General features: G+C 40.6%; 1 pseudogene; it reads left to right on the top strand.

The window, feature by feature from the left end:
- Positions 1-8,872: 8,872 nt before the first annotated feature.
- On the top strand, positions 8,873-9,358 carry LOC111528279 (annotated as a pseudogene).
- Positions 9,359-13,831: the final 4,473 nt, after the last annotated feature.

The following is a 13,831-nucleotide window of genomic DNA, read 5'->3' as shown; positions in this document are numbered from 1 at the left end:
CAGGACACCAGAGTCTGCTGAGAACCTCCAGGGGGTGCTCAGGACACAAGAGGGAACTCAGAACCACCAGGGGGCGCTCAGGACACCAGGGGTCGCTCATTACCACCATGAGGCGCTCAGGACATGAGTTGACACTCAGGACACAAGGGGGAGCTCAGAACCACCAGGGGGTGCTCAGGATATGAGGTGATGCTCAGGACAAAAGGGGGAGCTCAGAACACCACGTGGCTGTCAGGACACCAGGGTTCTCTTAGGAAGCAGTGCCTCATCAGGTCCCTGGGGACGGTGGCTTTCTTTATTTAATCCTTATGATTCCTGACCTGGTGAAGCCAAAGTCTTCCCAGGATCTCTTGCCATTTCTTCCTTGGAATCCATGTTTCTCTTACCTACAGAATCTTAACTTAGAACAGGAATTCAATTAAACTTTTAATTCTTTATATTTTTGTAATAATACTAGCAATAATATCTCAGTAAAATTTTAAAATGAAGAAATTGTGTATGCTTACTTCAAACTATTTCCACAAACATTTTTGTTACTGTGCTGTGTCAGTCACACTATGTAAAGGTTTCCTAACAATAACTCTGCATATGCATGATGTTGAGTTTCTTGCTCTTTCATCTGCTAATTGTGAAGATGAAACACCACTTTAAGGGCTCCTGTCTTCCACTTTGGTGGTTCCTGGTGTTCTGCCCCTCAGTTTCTCCACTTCCCTTCTTCTGTCCAAACCTTTTATATTCCTCAATTTCCATTCAAGGAAACAGCAAGTCTGTTTACTTTGTCTCATCTATGTCTGGTGAATGAATTCACTTCCCTTTATGATCACTGAAGCCAACCAAGTATAGGCAGACAACAGTTCTAATATGATCATCTACCTGCAAACGCACTGCCCTCTTCACCCCTTTCTAGGGTCCTGCAGACATCCCCTCAACACATCCCCTCCTTTCCCTAAGTACCATAGAGTGGGCTCTGGAGCTCCTGCTGCCCCCTGTGTGCTCAGTCCTGGGGCTCACTAGTGCTTTGATGAAAAGCCCAAATCCCCATGTGTTTGCACACTCTCAGACCACCCTCCAGCCAGCTGTTACTGTGAGTGAATCCCTGGGAACCCTGGGTTGATTTTAGTTCTGTATTTATGGATATTCTCTAGCATCCAGGAATATTGTCAAATAAACAACCTATCAAGTTTATGTTAAAAATTTGTGTGAAGCCATTGCAAAAGAAAAAACAGTCTTTAAATTGGAAATTGCTATTTTTAACTTAATACTTAATATGTTATTTTAATTTAATATTTAAATGCTATTTAAATTGGAAAAAGCTGATGACTTTTGTAAAGTACAATGTTATTTCAACCAATCGTGTAATAAAATTTTAATAGAGATATTTGCATTATTATATTTATAATATTAAATGCATTAAAACATTTATTTAAAAAGTATGCTGTTAGTAAAAATGGGAAATAAGCCAGCACAGAGTGTATAAAAAATACCATTGTATATTTCAATGTTAGATTTGTCAATAATGGCAGTAAGTTTTACTAAAACATGTGTTTACATATATTTCTTAATTTACAGTGGAACAGACACTTACTCGTTGAAGAATGTTACTTTGGACCGAAACCTTAAACTGTAAATACAAATAAATCCATACAAATTCAATAGAATAACATAGAAACAAATGTATGTCACTTTGATGTTTCAAAATGCATCTATATTTGCCTGTGCACATATATGTTTCATTGCTGGGTGGCTGTGTCTATATATATGGGTGTGACTAGGAAGTTTCAAAATACATTATTAACTTGTATAGTTACATAAATTTAAGTTTTTTATGGTAAATGATAATAGAAAACACACAAAAATATTCTAGAGAGCATTTGCAATAACTAAGGTGTATTCAGGTATTGTATTAATGAAGAAAAACTAGCCAAAATGTTTTTAAACTTTTATTTTAGATTCAGAAGTACTTGTGCAAGTTTTGCTTTGTAGGTAAATTGTGAGTTATGTTGGTTTGGTGTACAGATTATTTTGTCACCAAGGAAATAAGCATAGTACCTGGTAGGTAGATTTTCAATTCTCACCCTCCTCCCACCCTCCACACTCAAGTAGGACCTTGTGTCTGTTGTTTTCTTTGTATCAATATGATTAGCTCCCACTTACACATGAGATGGTATGGATTTTCTGTTACTGTGTTAGTTTCCTTAGGATAACAACCTCCAGCTCCATCTATGTTGCTGCAAAGAACATGATCTTATTCTTCTTATGACTGTGTTGTATTCCATTCTCAAACTTACAGAAATCAATAAATGTGATTCATCACATAAACACAAGTAAAAATAAAAACCACATAATCATCTCATTGATCAATATTAACATTCAATGTAAATCTAAATCTCCCCTAGGAATCTTTCATCTTCTCTTGGCCCTTCCCTCTCCTCAGGCATCCCAAACCAGAGCTTTCTATATATTAGGAGACATGAAAATAGGGCCTTGCCTCAGCGGATGAAAAACAGCACAGCCCTGACTCCGCAGCTCTGGGACAGAAGCCCCAGCCCTGGAATACCAAGGTGCTTCCATTCAGTCATCAGCACTGAACACTGAACACATGCCATGGAGTTGAGGCTGCGCTGGGTTTTGTTTGTTGTTGTTCTAAAAGGTGACCAAGAAGAACTAGAAATACTGAGTGTCAGTGAATATGAGTGAGAGAAACAGTGGCAGTTTCTGACCAGAATTTCTATGTGTTTGCAGGTATCCAATGTGAGGTGCAGCTGGTAGAGTCTGGGTGAGGAGTGACACAGCCTGGGGGTCCCTGCGACTGTCCTGTGCAGCCTCTGGATTCACCTTCAGTAGCTATGGCATGCACTAGGTGGACCAAGCTCCAGGGAAGGGGCTGGAGTTGGTCTTACATGAATGCGAGTGGTGGAGGCACATACTACTCAGATTCTGTGAAGAGCTGATACACCATCTCCAGAGAAAACACCAAGAACTCACTGTATCTGCAAACAAACGGTTTGATTGTTGATGCCATGGCTGTCTATTACTGTAAGAGACACAGTGAGGAGAAGTCAGTGTGAGCCCAGACGGAAACCTCCCTGCAGGAGCGCTGGGGAGAAATCAGGTGCAGGGGTCCCTCAGGGCCCACTGGTCAGAGGCCACTCCAGAGGCAGGTTCACATGAAGATTAGAGGTTGGTTTTCTCTCAGGATGTGGGACTTCATCATCTTCTTCTGTCACTTTCTTTAGGGAGCCTCTTCATTTTAGAATTCTGTGTGTACCATTGTTTTATATATATTTATATATATATTATATATATAAACACACACACATATATATATAATCATGATAATATGAGGACATATTTTCCCATGCACAAAATGTAGATTGACACTTACAGAGAAGAAAAATTATCAACCAATGTCAAAAATATCAGAGTCCTGAAAAAGCCTAGGTGTTCTGGTAGGTCATCGCCAATCAGACTCAGTACAGTTAACCTCAGTGAAATTCCAGGATTCAAATACTATTTATGGATTCTGATCATACCCAAGAGAGAGTCTGCACCAGAGTGAGTGTCATATAGAACCTCACAACTTCCATATATGACCCTTCTCTTGACAATGAAGTATGAAATTGAGTATCAGCAGTGATTTGATTTTTCTTTTGCTTTCCATATTCTTTCCTTTTAGTTGTTATTGTTTAGTTTAGTCATTTCTTTTGCTATATCCATTTTTTTTCTTAGTTGTGCCTTTCACTTTTTCATTTGCTTTTCCTGCTTCCTGATAAAGGAAGAAAGACATACTTTCTGTGGTATAAATTCCAGGGCTCAAGCCTTTTCCTGGGGGCTCAGGTGAGTCTCAGGCTGTGGCCCCTGCAGCCACATGAGAGAAGCTGATGGGACTTTCTTCCCTTCTCCTGACTCAGAGCCCTCCATGGTGCTGTGGAGAATCATCTGAGATGCCTGTGGCCATTAGTGGTGAAGGTGATGAAATGTGGATGTGGATTTGATCCTGCGCTGTGCAAACAGTCATAGAGTCACTTTTCTCACCATGGTGTTAGAAAGAGACTGTGAAAGTTGTCAGAATCCAAATGGAACAATTTGTGTTAAAACCCTGGGAAATGGAGCTGGGAAGGCCATGAGGGAGGGTTCTCATCACACACGTCTTCCCTAACAACAACTGTCATAAATAGATTCTGCCAAACCACAACATTGCACAAAGGCCAGCACAACTTTAAAATAATTACTTCTCCAACTACATCTTCCCAGAGCTGCCTGCCCAATATTAGCCTGATGCCACCCTGGTTATTGGTCATTTTATCCCAGGTTAACTGTCTCAAAACCGTATATGTGGCCCTCCTCATTTTTTCTTTAAAACACTTTCCTTATTTACCCAAATGTGCCCATGCACATTCCCATTGCAATGCTTATTCTCAAATAAATATCACTTTACTTTAGAGTCTTTTTCTGTCTGAGATTCAGGTTTGACAAGCTGCAGATGGACTTGCCAATTTTCTGTGGGATATAGGGGATAATAATTATGAGAGATGTCTAAGCATGTTCAGTGTTCATAAGACCAGCCGTAAATAAATGCAGGCTGGAAGTCTCGGAGAGAGTTGAACCTGCTGAAACACCATAGCATTTTACCTTCTCCCATTCTTCTCTGATTGGAATCAGACCCAACCCAGGTTATCAATGACAATCTACCTAAGCTAGAGGTAACTGATTATAGTATTAATAGCAACAATGGGTTTTCCTTTTCTGCCTGGCTTTTGTATTGTCACCTTGTTCCATCCTCTAGAGTATCTGTTTCAGCCCTTCGGATGCTGGTTTTAGAGTCCTGCCTCTAAAGTGTAATTTCTTAGTTCTATAATGGTGATAAAGGAGGAGAAGGTGGGTCTGGATTTGTTTTAGAAGTTCAGGCTCTCATTCTCTTCCAGACACTCTGGTACAGAATGATTTATGGGATTGTCCCCTTTCTAGGGGAAAGATATTCAAGAGAATAGGAAAGCTCTTCAGTATTTGGTCCCTGAGAATTTTACACTAGAGCACATTCACCACTCTTGACTTCAAGCATTCCAATATGTATTTGAAGCTTTATCTTGAAATAGACTGTATCTCATATGGCAGACTCTGTCTCAGGTAATCTCATACCCTGACTTTGTTACTCTCTACAAGAACTTGTCTCTCCCTAAATTTCAGATTTGTTGTTTTTCTTAAATATTTGATTATCTGAAGTATGAAAGACAATTTGCCAAATTTCTTATTTTCTGTTTATCTGTTATTGCTGATGTTGTTGTTGTAAAATATAAAAAATACATATATTTCTTATCTATGTACTTCTCTAAGCTGAGGAGCAGATATTTTTGGTAAAACCCAGAATAACATAAGCTTCCTCATATTAATTAGCTTCTCAATAGGAAAAAAAATTATAGTACATTTGTTCACTGTAATATTACCCATCATTTATAATGTATAAATATCTGATACACACAATGACAAGCTAAAACATCTAGGTATTTATGGTGAGTAAAATAAGCCAAACGAGTAAGTGTATATACTACATTATTCCATTTCTATAAATTCTGGAAAATGAAAACTAATCTACAATAATTTAATGAAGAACAGTTGTTGCTTGAGGAAGTGGTAGAAGAAGGGAAAGGGATAGAAGGAGGAAATGTGGAACAGGAGAAAAAATTGAGGGGAATTCACTTGCCCACTTTCTTGACAATAGTGATAGTTATGTCATGTTTATCAATGTATACTTTAAGGATATGAAGTTTATTGTCTCTCAATTAAACTTTTAAAGTTTATTACAAGCAAACAAAAAATTAGACAAAAAGAACGGACAGAAAATGGATAACGTATGTTAAATGCCAATTACCTGAAAATGTATCTACGTGAACCTTAGTTGTCTCCATAATTTTAGGTGAACGCTAGAGTGTAGCGGAATCACACTGTTCTCATTACAGGCAGTGAGTTCTGCAAACCGCACTAGACACGTCCAGCTCTGTGCTGGAGTTGGTTCAGGGAGCACAGTGATGAGAAGCACAGGCTCAGATACTGGAACTCAGTCATCTCGGACATGAGCGCTTAGACACAGACATAGACTCTGTGTGTGGGTTTATGTTCACATCTGAAAATGGAGAAAACATTGAGTCTCACAGACATAATTTACACACATATTTAAAAATATAATGCAGTGTTTGGTGCTGTTTATCACAGCACAATTTCCTAATGAAAGTGCAAATCTTCCAAATACCATAAGTCACCAAACTCCTGCAGAAGACTCCATCATCTTCTCTCAGCAATGCCTTCTCCTCACGTATCCCACCCTAGAGTTTTTTATGTAGTTGGAAATATGCAAAGGACCCTCCTTCTCTGGTGAAAACCAGCCCTGCCCTCACCCTACAGTTCTGGGATGGGAGCCCCAGCCCTGGAATTCCAAGGTTTTTCAAAATGGTGATCAGCACTGAACACAGAGAACTCACCATGGGGTTTGTGCTGACCTGGCATTTACTTGTTACTATTTTAAAAGTAGACTCAGGGTGAACTAGAGATTTTGAGTGTGAGTGGATAACAGTTAAGGAAACACTGAAAATAAATGCCAGTTTCTGACCAGGATGCCTCTGTGTTTTTGGGTGTCCAGTGTGAGGCACAGTTGGTGGAGCCTGGGGTAGACTTGGTACAGCCTGGAGTGGGGTCCCTGAGACTCTCCTCTGCAGCCTCTGGCTTCACCTTCAGGAGCCACTGGATGCACTGAGTCTGCCAGGCTCCAGGGAACAGACTGAAATGGATCTCATGTATTAGCAATGATGGGAGTAGCACATGTTACACACATTCTGTGAAGTTGTGATTCCCCATCTCCAGAAGCAATGTCAAGAACAAGAACACACTCTATCTGGAAATAAACAGTTTGAGACCTGAGTACACAGCCATGTATTACTGTGCCAGAGACACAGTGAGGGAAGTCAGGTTGAATCCAGACACAAACCTCTCTGCAGAAACACATGCAGGAAACCGGCTACAGGCGGCGCTCAGAACCCACTGTCAGATTCAACCTCAGAGGCCAGTGCAGATAGAGGGTAGGAGCTGGTTTTCTCAGTGTTTGGAACTTCCCTCTCCATCTGACAGTTTCCCAGAGAACCTCACTAATTTAGAGTTCTGTGCCTACCAAACAAATCTCCAAATATACACCTTTTAAAATGTTGTAATATAAAGGTCTAGTCTCACATGTACAAAAACCACTTCCAGGCATGAGAAGTCCTCAACCATGGTCACCAAGATCAGAGTCCTGAGGAAGCTCAGGGGTGCCTGGTGGGTCTTCTCCAATCAGACTCAGGACAGGAAACTAATTTTAATCCCCTGATTAGAAAAGGCTTTAGGGATTCTGATTCCAGCCAAGAGAGAGGCTGGGCCAGAGGCAGTGTCACGTAGAACCTCACGTTTCCTGGATGTCCCTTCTCTTGATATTAAAATATGCAAAGCCGTATCAGCACTTATCTGGTGCCCCTTTTGCTGTCAATCAATTTTCTTTCTTTTAATTTTTCTCACTTTTTCATTTTCTTTTCTGCTCCCTGAAAAAGAAAGATGTGGTCCATATGGTATAAATTCCAGGGCTCACGTTTCTTGGCTGGAGCTCAGGTGGGGCTCAGTCTGTGGCTCCTGCAGCCACATGGGAGAGGATGATGGGACTTTCTTCTTTCCCCAATGCTTGGGACCCTCCACTGTGTTTCATGGAGACCCATCTGGAAATTTGAGTGGCCCAGGGGAACTGAAGGGCATAAGCTTGTTTGGTGACAATGAAATGCAGCTGTGGAATTGATTCTGTGTTGTGCGAACCAGAAGAGCTTTTGAATGTTGTCAGAATCAAAACGGAGTTACTTTTGTTAAAACTTTTAGAAATGGGACTGGGGAAAGCCACAGAGGGAGGGTTCGCATACACTTACACTTGGTAACAAGAACTATCACAAATAGAGCCTTAAAAAAGCACAGCCTTGCCCAAAAATCCACCACAACTTTAGGAAAAAGTTACTCCCGCAAGGATATGTCCTCATGTACTATGTGTCCAACTTTCCCCATTTGCCACCCTGTTATTAATCTTTGTAGCCAAAGAAAATTGTCTCAAAGCAACTTACTTAACCCTTCTCATTTTAACAGCCTAAGAATTTACACCCTGAAGTAATTGCCTCATTTAGTGTTAATATTAATGCCCTTTTGACAATCTTTGAAGCTGTTTTTGTCTGATGTTTCTTGCAACATAAAAAATGGGAATGGGAAGTTTTTTGTTTTTGTTTTTTGGTTTTTTGGTTTGTTTTTTTGTTTTTTTTAACCACATAAAGGATTTTTAGGAAGATATGATGGAAAGGCAACCTTAATGTATTGTTCAGTGTTTCTGCCTAACACATCGATCTCTTAAAATATTTTGCTGTGTCTTCATGTGATAAAGCAGACAACGACACTGAAGATAAAAGAAAAAATGTGTGTGCCTTCCACATTCCAAATCATAAAGTCGTGCTGGGGGTGTTTTTGATGAAGTGAATCACAGGTCATAAGTGCTAGTGCGAGTAGCTTTGGAAAATGGAGTTCATAGGTTTCTTAAAGATTTGCTAGTTTTAATTTAAGAATATTATTTACTATTTATTTTTAGTTCAAGCTTTCCAGAGGATTCTTGGTGGTAATGGCAGTGTAGTATTTAAGAATGACGAATGAACTCACAGCGTTATTTTATAATATTTTCTGTAGGGTGTACATGTCAGTCACTTGACATAAAAGCTCATGTCGGAGCAGTGTGAAGAAGAAGAGGTGAGAACGACCCCCAGACCGACCAAAGCCCGCGTGCGCTGCATCCCGCGTCCAGCACCTAGGTCCCGCCGCCGTCGCCACCATGCCCAAGAAAAAGGCTGAAGGGGATGCTAACGGAGATAACGCCAAGGTGAAGAACGAACCACAGAGAAGATCCGCGAGGTTGTCTGCTAAACCTGCTCCTCCAAAGCCAGAACCCAAGCCTAAAAAGGCCCCTGCAAAGAAGGGAGAGAAGGTACCCAAAGGGAAAAGGGGAAAAGCTGATGCTGGCAAGGAGGGGAAAACCCCTGCAGAAAATGGAGATGCCAAAACAGACCAGGCACAGAAAGCTGAAGGTGCTGGAGATGCCAAGTGAAGTGTGTGCATTTTTGATAACTGTGTACTTCTGGTGACTGTACAGTTTGAAATACTATTTTTTTATCAAGTTTTATAAAAATGCAGAATTTTGTTTTACTTTTTTTTTTTTTTTTAAAGCTATGTTGTTAGCACACAGAACACTTCATTGTTGTTTCTGGGGGAAGGGGCATATATCACTAATAGAATGTCTCCAAAGCTGGATTGATGTGGGGAAAACACCTTTCCCTTCTAGTTTTGGGAGACTTCCTCTAGGTTCCCAGGAGGAAGGGATTCCGACTTTGACACACATGGCCACCTTGGCACAAAAGCCCTGTGGTATGGCGAAACAAATTTGCTTTTATGTCCTCTTCTCCCTTTCCATCTTTCAGCATAGACTTAACTCTCTTAAGCCCAGACATCTGTTGGGACCTGACCCCTAGTCAGTGGTTACCAGTGTGTCAGGCAATCTGGACTTTCCAGTGATGCCACTGAGATGGCACCTGTCAAAACAGCAGTGGTTCCAGTTCTAGACTGTGGATCTTCAGATAAATTCTGCCATTTTCATTTCACTTCCTGAAAGTCAGGGTCAGCTTGTGAAAAGTTGTTAAACAACATGCTAAATGTGAAATGTCAACCCTCACTCTAAACTTTCCCTGTTCAGAGCATCAGATGAAGACTTCATTGGGTTTTATAGTGGCTTTCTGATTTTTGGTAGTCCATTGAAGAAGGGAGTTTTAAAGTTGTTGTATACTGTTAACAATTGCTTGCCCATGCCCTGTCTGAAATACCATGATTGTTTATGGAAAATATCTTTAATAAAGCTGGATACAGTTGGCTTGGAAAAAAAAAAGCTCACGTCACTGATAGAAAAATGAAAATTGAGCCAATTTTAATAACTGCAGGGGAAATAGTTTTTGGCAATGAGTGCTTCAACACAACCACAAAATAAATAGACAAAATACTAAAATACAGCAGGAATCTGATCTCAGTTTCTCTGACTTATATGGACAAGCCTGTTCCACATCCAAATTATTGTTCAAACTCCAGGAAAAAATACACTTTTGGATTCTGGAAGCTAAAAGCTCTCTCGTTAGATAGTGCTAAAGTACTTGTGAAATGCAGAATTGTGTTCATGAAGATGACTTCACTGTGATTTTTTTTTTTTTTTCCTGTTGACAGCTTCCCAATCTGTCTCAGATGTCAAGCCCTGATCTATGGGGTGAATGTGGTTGCACATGACTAGCAGAGACTGATTCTTCATATCTCCAGGTGCCCTGTCTTTGGAGCAGCTACAGAGTCAGCCCTAGACTAGAAGAGCCCACACGGACCTTCTGCATCACTTGTGTCTCTGGTCACTCCATTACAAACAGTGCTTATGACTGGGCCTGAATCTGCCAGCTCAGGAAAGGGCTGGAATGGATGGAGTGTACTGGTAGTGATGGTGGAGGTCCTACCAGCCTGTGGCAAATGGAAGCATCTCTTTTTTATCAGGCTGAATAACATTGTAGTGTTTTCTCATACCACTTTTACTTCATCCCTTTGTCCATTACTAAACACTTAGGTTGTTTTTATGTATTGGCTGCCATAAATAGAGCTGCAATTAACATAAGAGCACAGGTGTCTTTACAAGTTTATGATTTTATTTCCTTTGGCTCTATTCCCAGAAGAGGATTTGCTGAGTCATATTGTATTTCCATTTTTGATGTATTTATGAGCTGCTATACTGTTTTTCATGATGGTGGGACTAAAAATAGTGTAGTCATCATGAAAAACAGTTTCAGTTTTGACATGATCCAAACACAAATAATGTTTGATCCTGGATATCTATAGGAGTTTCTAATAAAATTGGTGAATAAATTAAAAAGCAGTAAGCAAAATCAGCAATTCAGAAATAGTGTACCCAGATGGTTTTTCTCTCAGAAATGAAAGAGAAATAAGCTATTTCTCAGGTGAGATAAACTAAGATGTTTTCTTCACACTTGATGGGTCATACAAGAAATATTCAAGGGAATTTGTGTATAAAAGCCAACATATGAAAACCATCACCTTGGAAAAAAACACACAAAAATTATATTTCAATGGCAGAAACAATAAAAAAGAGAAAAGAAACATTATTACTACAAAACAACACCAAATCATAAAACCAAACGGAAAGAGAATAAACAAAGACAGAATAGTGAGCCCCACAGACGGCAGGAGAGAGACTCAGGCTTGGTACAGCCTGGATCAGTGAGGGGGAACCAGGGCAAGTTGTACATGAGAACACACCCTACTACGGGGAGCTCTCCTTAAAACCCAAAACGAGACGGGCGGATCGGCGGATCACGAGGTCAGGAGACCGAGACCATCCTGGCTAACACGGTGAAACCCCGTCTCTACTAAAAATACAAAAATTTAGCCGGGCGAGGTGGCGGGCGCCTGTAGTCCCAGCTACTCGGGAGGCTGAGGCAGGAGAATGGCGGGAACCCGGGAGGCGGAGCTTGCAGTGAGCTGAGATCCGGCCACTGCACTCCAGCCTGGGCGACAGAGCGCGACTCAGTCTCAAAAAAAACAAAAAAACAAAAAAACAAAAACAAAAACAAACAAACAAAAAACCCAAAACTATCCTAAATTTTAAACATATTTACTTACAAATTTTAAAATATAAAGATGCCACGATAACAAAAGATAAAGGAAAGGTGGATTTGCATATTAAAATATAAAAAATGAGTATTTCTCAACAAATGATAATACTTATGAGGGGGGACAAGTTTATTCCATCATGGGAAATGATTTAAGAGAAGAACATTCAAAATGCTTATGGCCCTAATGAGGAAGCTTCAATTATGAATATAAATAGAGTTATCTCACTACAAGGGTGATGGCTTGAGAAACTTCAAGTTTTGCAAAGAAACAACCTCATCTGGCAAAAATTATAAAAACTCAGCCTTTAATATCAAAGCAAATTATCCTAAGAACACACAGTAAATGCAATCCATTGATTGACATAATGTGCTCCTATTGACTGAATGGTTATGACCCCATAAGGCATATGTTGGAATCTCAACTCCAGTGTGATGGTGGTAAAGGTGGGGTCTTCATTCTCCTTGGGATGTTGTTGAGGCTCCACCTCCTGAGTGGAATTAGTGCCCGGATAAAATACCCCAGAGAGCTCCTCTTTCCTTCCACGAGGTGTGGTCATGGTAGAAAGGTGGCCATCTATAAAGAAAGAATTGGGACATCACTAGATACGAATCTCTAAGGCATCTTTATCTTGAACTTCCCAGCCTTGAAAATCAGGACATATACATTTATGTTACTTCTGGGCCACCCAGTCCATGGTATTCTCTCACAGCAGTTCAGTCTCAGCAAGTGCAGTGAGGACCCGGAATACTTGAGAGAAGAGCATTACCCTCTTCTTTACATCTCAGGATCACAGAATCTTGACTTTGGGCTGAACTGACCAGAAGGTGGTGCTTCCCTCTCCCCCAGATCTCAGTTGACATCATGGTGTCAGGTCTTTACGATGGAGACTAAATCCCAGTCTGTGATTTGGTGGATGCCTATCTCCTCCCAGCCTTACTTACAAGACAGAGTTTCTATGCCATGTGTTATAGGCCAAAAACAGGTGTACCCCAGTGATTCTCACGCTAGCTCACCTGTGGGGCAGAGGTTCTGGGGAGCTTCCTGGGAGAGGCACAATGAAATCACAGGAGTCTACCACTCCCACGCAGTTTTCTGTACTTAAAGCAGGAATGTCCCTCTGAGATACTTGAACCCTTTCTTCTGCACCAAGATAGAGTCTGGTATGTTTTTATAGTGATAGAGGCAGGGCATAAAAACAGTGATACAAAGCTCTCTCTAAAGGGTGTGCCTTGATTGCAGTTGAATGAGAGTATTTTCAACCCTAAACTTCACCTAAAATGTTAGTGGTTTTCATGGTAAGTAATTCATAGAAAGCTGACACCTCCATGAGAGCAAAATACAGAAAACAATAGTCCACTCATTTTTAACAGAGAGAATAAGAAAAACTGGAATTGAGGAATAACCAGCTGGGCACTGTGGCACTGCCTCGAGTTCCATTTACTTGGGAGTTTGGGGTGAGAGGATCACTTGAGCCAAGGATTTCAAGCCTAGCCTGGAAACACAGCTAGACTGCATTTCTTCAAAAATAAATAAATAAATAAATAACATTTTGGGGTCAGGACAAACCTCAAAAACTGCCCCAAAAAGCAGCCAAATTTAATTGCATCAGATTGTTGATCAATTTATGTTACAAAACAATGTCTTCACACCAGAAATGAGCACAGTGTAACATCTAGATGGTATGTTAAGAGACACAAATGGTCAAGTAGAAAAATCAGGTAATTCGGCTGTCAAAGGCAACACTGCCAAATGATAGCGTTTCCGTGGAAACTGCATGTACATCCAGGACTGCACCTGTGAACGATGACATCATACTCTTCACAGTGTCAGTGTCGAGGACAGAGACATCACTCAAACAGACAAGCCAAGGGACTTCAGAAATATATAAGCGGAAATACAGTGTGCAAGTATGTAAAAATTAGATGATAACTGCTAAATGATTATCGAGACATGATCACATAATATGAAATAATGTTTTCCTGAATGATAGGATCACTACCAATCTCCCCCAGGACACTCTCTACTCTGTGCACAGCCCTCTCGTCAGGCCCCACCCTGAGCTTGCCATATAGTAGGAGAC

Source organism: Piliocolobus tephrosceles, chromosome 6, assembly GCF_002776525.5.
Source record: "Piliocolobus tephrosceles isolate RC106 chromosome 6, ASM277652v3, whole genome shotgun sequence".
Classification (NCBI taxonomy): Eukaryota; Metazoa; Chordata; class Mammalia; order Primates; family Cercopithecidae; genus Piliocolobus; species Piliocolobus tephrosceles.
Note: the sequence above shows the minus strand (reverse complement) of the source record. Positions and strands in the feature narration are given on the sequence as shown.